Genomic DNA, 6,377 nt, shown 5'->3' with positions numbered 1-6,377 from the left:
ATAACGACAAAATTTTCTTAATTCTAATTGTCCGGGTGTATTGTGGCGATTCTTTTGAGTACTATATCTAGAAATCCCTGCCGACTCCTCATTGGCCCCTTTTCGAACACAACTCACACATTGCAAAATAACTCTGATTCTAACATCTTTCCCCTTGGCCATGAACCTCCTTTCCTTTTTGGATTGACTTAACTTAATTCTTCTACTTATTCTTTTATTCCTCTATTTTTTAAACCGAAGAGGAAGAAGAAAATCCATTAGAATAAAAATTTTTGGAAATTTTTCAATTAAGTAATAAAAAATAGAGAAATAATTAAGGAATACAATCCTTGTCAAATTAGCAAGGACTTTGAAGCAAAATCCTTTCATTTTAGTAGCCAACCCAGCCTCTTTCTATGCTCTGATTTCTGAGGCCTGACTTAGCTTGGATACTGCTTTTAATTGAATTTCTTTTTTCAAAAATGAGATTTACCAAAATTTTCATGACTCTAAGGTCCAACCCAATCTATCTTTTCTTTCTTTTTCTTTCCTATACTAAAAAGGGATTGAAAAGTGGGAATTTTTTATCATGTCACGAAGAACTCTATTCCTCACATAGCAACAACTAGAATGAAAAAAAGGGGAATGACAAAGCATCTGGAAATAAACGATTAATTTCTATCAATAAACCTGCTAAAGCCCCAAACCATAGAGTACTTAGCACGGGTGCTACAGAGAGATATGTTTTTATATCCCGCATTGAAAATCCTCCTTCCTTATTGGAATACGTATATGATTAGATATTATTGCCCAAGATCATTTGTATTTCTTTTGTTTAGGCGAAATTCCGAACTAAAAACAAAAAAGACAATCCCTTCCTATAGATTACCAAGGAATAGTAATCTTTCTTTTATAGGTGAAATTAGATTGGATTTAGATATATACCATTCCTTGATTATATGAGACCAAAAAGAAGAAATGAGACGAGGATTCTCTATAGATAGAAAAAGACAAGAAAATTAGGATGTGGAAAACAAGATAGGAATTGTGTACAATGACATTGTACAACAATTTGGAAAAGGGATGTAGCGCAGCTTGGTAGCGCGTTTGTTTTGGGTACAAAATGTCACAGGTTCAAATCCTGTCATCCCTACCTATTACTTCTTTCTTCTTTATAGGCAGTAGTGAGGAGGTCGATTAAAGCGGGTATAACTTTAATTCGTGGATACTATACGTACGTGAGACACATTAGGAGTAGAAAAGGATTTGATTTTTGAAAGCGCTCTTAGTTCAGTTCGGTAGAACGCGGGTCTCCAAAACCCGATGTCGTAGGTTCAAATCCTACGGAGCGTGATTCCATCTATCTTATGTCAAAGCAGGGCAAAATAACTTAACAAAACAAATTGCAATTCCAATTTGACCTCCTCCAGACCAGAGAGGAGGGCAATCGAAAAAGAAATATTACTCAATCAAAGATCCAACTGATCCCCACGTCTGTATTGCAAATACACAGTCACGAATAATCCCGCTAAAGTAATAGGAATTAGGCCTAAGACGATTCCAAATAGAAAAACTTCAATCATTTCGATTTGTTCGAGGGGATAAAAAAAAGAGGTACGATTTATCCCTAAATAGTAGTCTAAATTATCCACGAATCTCAATGACCAAGAAAAAAAGAATTGGTAATTAGTGCGTAGAATACCAGGAATCCAAAAGAGAGATTTTTTCTTTTCTGCCTTATTCATTCAATTCATTTCAAATAAGACGTATCTTGTTCAAGCCAATAAATAGAGCTAGGGTTAGAGTTAAAGCAGCCAATAGAAAACCGAAATAACTAGTTATAGTAAGCATGAAAGGGTTAAATTCCATTTTTTTTACTACACTACATATGTTGGTAAAGCACTTACCTAAGTTATGGAAAATTCATAATTCATCGGTTATTTTAGATAATACTAAAAAAACAAGATAGAGTGAGATACAGAAGTGTAAAAGAAAATGGATTCATCAGATGGGGCATGAGTCCCTAATTCCGAATCAAGAGATTTGCTGTGTAATCTGTCAATTGAGTAAAGTAATAATATTAAGAACTAGATCAGCTAACCCCAGTGAAAAATAAAGAATTGAATTTGAAAAAGTTCTTTCTATTTTGGTCTTTTTCAATAGGATGATTTAACCTTCTTTTTGGAGCGAACAGTCGAATATTCCCCTATTCCTTCTTATTTTAATTGATTGTATTCCATATGGAATAAGAGGAGAAGAAAAGCATTCCACGACCCCTCGAGGGTCTCCTAAAAAAGGAAATCTTTCCTGAATTTACTTTTTTTTAATTCCTTTTTCGAACCCCAATCAAAGTCGATTCGAAGCACTTCTTTTTCCATTACACTATTTCGGAAACCTAAGAACTGGCAAAGTTCCACGCTTGCAGTTTGGTCAAGAAAGTTAGTAAACAAGGCAAGGGTTGATTACGAATCTTGATTCTTCAAAGAATGTTTTCTCTCTTTCATAACAGATTATCTACTATTTGATTTTCTATTTATTAGATATTATATTATGCTAACCAATTAAATTCTTTAAGGGGAAAGGTTGGATTCGAAGGGATAGCTTTCGCATCTACTTCTCTTTGTATTGTGTCAGTATAAGAATATCTTTCCTAAATTCTTTATCCAAACCTGTTGATCATTAACTTAGATTTTCCCAAGATCTTGAGCCCTATTCCGAATTATTCTACTATTCCGAAGCCGGTGAAAATTAAGTAGGACCCTCAAAATTGAGGTTTTCTATTGATGCCTTGAATACCATATAGCTTACCCTATAGACAAGGAACAAAGAAGAGAAAAAAAGAATTCTGTTTCGAGACCAAGCGAAACAGGATTGCTGTGCCATAGGAAGGATAGCTATACTAATTTGGTATACTCAAAATACACCTTTGGTACAAAATTGACAATCTCACAAGGATGAAATATCAGTAATTTTCTATTTACTGGTTGATCCCATCTTTTATGGAATCAATTCCTTTTTTGAATGTACAAAAATTTGGGGAGCTCAGCATGTCTGGAAGCACGGGAGAACGTTCTTTTGCTGATATTATTACTAGTATTCGATACTGGGTTATTCATAGCATTACTATACCTTCCCTATTCATTGCGGGTTGGTTATTTGTCAGTACGGGTTTAGCTTATGACGTGTTTGGAAGTCCTCGGCCAAACGAGTATTTCACAGAAAGCCGACAAGGAATTCCGTTAATAACCGACCGTTTTGATTCTTTAGAACAACTCGATGAATTTAGTAGATCCTTTTAGGAGGCCCTCAATGACCATAGATCGAACCTATCCGATTTTTACAGTGCGATGGCTGGCTGTTCACGGACTAGCTGTACCTACTGTTTTTTTCTTGGGATCAATATCAGCAATGCAGTTCATCCAACGATAAACCAAATTCCAACTATAGAACTATGACACAATCAAACCCGAATGAACAAAATGTTGAATTGAATCGTACTAGTCTATACTGGGGTTTATTACTCATTTTTGTATTTGCTGTTTTATTTTCCAATTACTTCTTCAATTGAGAGAAAGAAAGAGAGTAGTAAGAATTCTCTTATCCCCATTTGGAAGGATACCATCCTTGTAACTATCCATGACTGTTTTTGTCTCTAGCATGACCACTTGATAAAATGTGGAGGAAAGTAGGGGAAATGGCCGATACTACTGGAAGAATTCCTCTTTGGCTGATAGGTACTGTAACCGGTATTGCTGTGATTGGTTTAATATGTGTTTTCTTTTACGGTTCATATTCTGGATTGGGTTCATCTCTATAGTAATTGAAGGGACCAGGTTGTAAACATGAAAAAATAGGAACTTAGCGGGTCCTTACCCCCTTTTATCTGATTAGAGCGGAAAGGACCCGCGGAACTCTTACTCTTATAACCCGACTTTTTTAATCTATTCCATAACCTACAAACGGGTTTCCTATTTTGATTTGTAAAAATAACAAAGAGAAAGCCTTTGCTCTGATGGTCAGAATCCCTCTATTTATTCGTTTTGTTTGTTAATTTTGTTTGTTAATAATGTTAGTGAAGTAATCCATCAGTTGATTTATAACCCCCTCGCCAATGAAATTAATTCACTTTTATGAAGCGAGGAGAAAGAAAGGATCAATCGAGGATCCAATATTTTATTCCCCGGAGGAAGTCTCTTGTAAATCATTGATTTAATTTAGAGTAATAAACTAATAAAACCTTAATTAAAACTACTCAACTAGCCTAAAAATAAAAAACAGCCTTCAATGGAAGAGTATCCGTTTTTTTTTGCAAAATTTCTGTAAGTTCTAAATTGAACAAGTCAAGCAATTCTATTTGGTCACAAAAAATTTGTCCCCCGCCATATTTTCTTTCCCTCTTTTTGTCCACTACATCGCCTGAACCTAAGCAAAAGAGGTTCAAGAGACAGACCCAAATAAAGAAGAAATAGTAATCTTTGCCGAATAGGAAGAAACAAGATTCATATTTCGATACAAGAAGAATCGACACAAGAAAAAGGCAAAAAAGCCTCCTAAAAGGATTTGTTCCTTTTATTGTTCTCGCCCTTGCCTTGCATTCTCCTCGTTTTGCATGAGATGATAGAAATAAGGAATTGCAGACAAGACATCTCGCAAACAAAAAATAGTCTAAACAAAAAAAAGATTTCCAAAATGGATCATAGAGAATTCTAGCAATCGCCAATAAATCGCGGCTTTTTACCAACTTGATGGTAAGAAATCCCGGGACCTAGAAATTCATTTCGTACAATTGAACCTTTTCAAACTGTTTCTTTTTGAGAACCAAAAAAACTTGTGCCAAAATAACGGATGCGAAGAAGAACAAAAGGCCTTGAACGCGTAATGGATCCTGAAGCACTATTTCTGCATCCCCCTGACCAAACCCTCCCACATTAGGATTATTTGTTAATGGTTGATCAAGCTTAATCGATTCCCCCTCTGAAACAAGAGGTTCTGGACCGGGAGGTATAAGATCAATCACTTGGCGTCCATCCGATGCATCGACTATGGATATTTCATATCCCTCCTTTTCTTTACGCAGTATTTTTCTTACTACACCTGTTGACGTTGCATTATAGACCGTATTGTTACTCTTGCTACCATCAGGATAGATCTGTCCCCTTCCTCGGTTTCCCCCCACATATATGGGATATTTTAAGAAATGAACGTCTTTCTTCATAGCAGGGTCGGGGGAAAGAATGGGAAAGACGATTTCACTATATTTCTTACCGGGAACTGGGCCTATCACAAGAATATTTTTTTTATTGGGACGATAACTCTGAAAAGAGATATTTCCTATCTTTTCTTTCAACTAAGGAGAAATACGGTCGGGCGGCGCTAATTCGAATCCCTCGGGCAAAATAAGAACAGCACCCACATTCAACCCTCTCTTTTTCCCATTAGCAAGAACTTGTTTCAGTTGCATATCATAAGGAATTCAAAGAACTGCTTCAAATACAGTATCGGGAAGCACTGCTTGGGGAACTTCAATATCCACAGGCTTATTCGCTAATTGGCAATTGGCACATACAATTCGTCCAGTTGCTTCTCGTGGGTTTTCATAACCTTGCTGCGCAAAAATGGGATATGCATTTGAAATAGATGTCCGAGTTATTACGTATATCATGATCGATATAGAAATCAATCGAGTCATCTGTTCCTTTACCCAAGAAAAAGTATTTCTATTTTCCATGTCCAATCACAGATCCCGGAATTTCTACAATAAATTAGATAGGTAGCTAAGCTAATCTAGTTCCCTATACACGAATCTGTTGTCATTCTACTGCAACAGTTGTACTGGAATGATGAATACCTTGAGCAGGTAGAAATAGAAAAAAAGAATTTTGCTAAAATGGAAAAAGGCTTTCTTTCTAAAGGAAAAAGGATGCTAATTTTGATTAATATCAGGAGATCAAATGAGTTTATGCTTCACTAATTGAATGATAAATGACTACAAGCGAAGGAGATAGGCGGTTTAAACAAAAAAAGACCCAAAATTTCAAACATGTATCTAGAATCACAGGAAAACTACAAACAAAAATAGTGAAAATTAGCTCGTTAGGAACCCATCCAAGATCGTTATAGACCCAACGAATTAGTAGTTCCCAACCGCGGGTGGAGTGAAATCCAACAAAAAAATCAGTAACTAAAAGAATAAAAAAAGCTTTTACTAAGTCATTTAAGTTATAGAAGAATTCCTGAACCCAAGAATTCAAAATAACAAGTTCCTCTTTACCCAGAAAAAAAGAACCACTTAGAATAGCCAAACAGATTATATTTGTCGAGAAATGCAAAATGATATGGAGATGACCCTCATTATCTATTTTGGCCAATTGTATTATTTCCTTGCGTATTCCTATAGG

General features: G+C 35.7%; 2 non-coding genes across 2 annotated transcripts; both read left to right on the top strand.

Annotated features, from left to right (window-relative positions):
• The first annotated feature begins 1,058 nt into the window (after positions 1-1,058).
• Positions 1,059-1,132, top strand: TRNAP-UGG (transfer RNA proline (anticodon UGG)). Its single transcript has one exon. It is a non-coding gene; the product is annotated as a tRNA-Pro (tRNA).
• Positions 1,133-1,258: 126 nt separating this feature from the next.
• TRNAW-CCA (transfer RNA tryptophan (anticodon CCA)) lies at positions 1,259-1,332 on the top strand. The gene has a single exon. It is a non-coding gene; the product is annotated as a tRNA-Trp (tRNA).
• The last annotated feature ends 5,045 nt before the right edge of the window (positions 1,333-6,377 follow it).

Source organism: Oryza sativa, chromosome 12 (assembly GCF_034140825.1).
Source record: "Oryza sativa Japonica Group chromosome 12, ASM3414082v1".
Taxonomy (NCBI): Eukaryota; Viridiplantae; Streptophyta; class Magnoliopsida; order Poales; family Poaceae; genus Oryza; species Oryza sativa.
This window is presented reverse-complemented; position numbering and strand designations above follow the sequence as displayed.